Source organism: Chiloscyllium plagiosum, unplaced genomic scaffold, assembly GCF_004010195.1.
Source record: "Chiloscyllium plagiosum isolate BGI_BamShark_2017 unplaced genomic scaffold, ASM401019v2 scaf_12169, whole genome shotgun sequence".
NCBI classification, from domain to species: domain Eukaryota; kingdom Metazoa; phylum Chordata; class Chondrichthyes; order Orectolobiformes; family Hemiscylliidae; genus Chiloscyllium; species Chiloscyllium plagiosum.
In genome coordinates this window covers 29,921-30,561 of record NW_025213284.1, presented here as the reverse complement: position 1 = coordinate 30,561, position 641 = coordinate 29,921, and positions in this window count along the sequence as shown.

Below are 641 nucleotides of genomic sequence, written 5' to 3'. Positions count from 1 at the left end.
CAGGGGTCAGTATTGGGGTCACTGTTGTGTGTAATATACATAAATGACCTGGAAGAGGGCACTGTTGGTATGATCAGCAAGTTTGCAGATGACACAAAGATTGGTGAAGTAACAGAAAGTATCAGGGACTGTCAGAGAATGCAGGAGGATATAGATAGACTGGAGAGTTGAAAAATGTGGTGCTGGAAAAACACAGCAGGCCAGGCAGCATCCGAGGAGCAGGAGAATCGACGTTTCGGGCAGAAGCCCTTCATCAGGAATCATTCCTGTTTTTCCAGCACCACATTTTTCAACTCTCCAGTCTATCTATATCCTCCTGCATTCTCTGACAGTCCCTGATACTTTCTGTTACTTCACCAATCTTTGTGTCATCTGCAAACTTGCTGATCATACCAACAGTGCCCTCTTCCAGATCATTTATGTATATTACACACAACAGTGACCCCAATACTGACCCCTGCGGAACACCACTGGTCTCCTTTCTCCATTTCGAGAAACTCCCTTCAACTACGACTCTCTGTCTCCTGTTGCTCAACCAGTTCTTTACCCACCTAGCCAGAACACCCTGCACACCATGTGACTTCACTTTCTCCGTTAGTCTGCCATGGGGAACCTTATCAAACATCTTACTAAAGTCCATG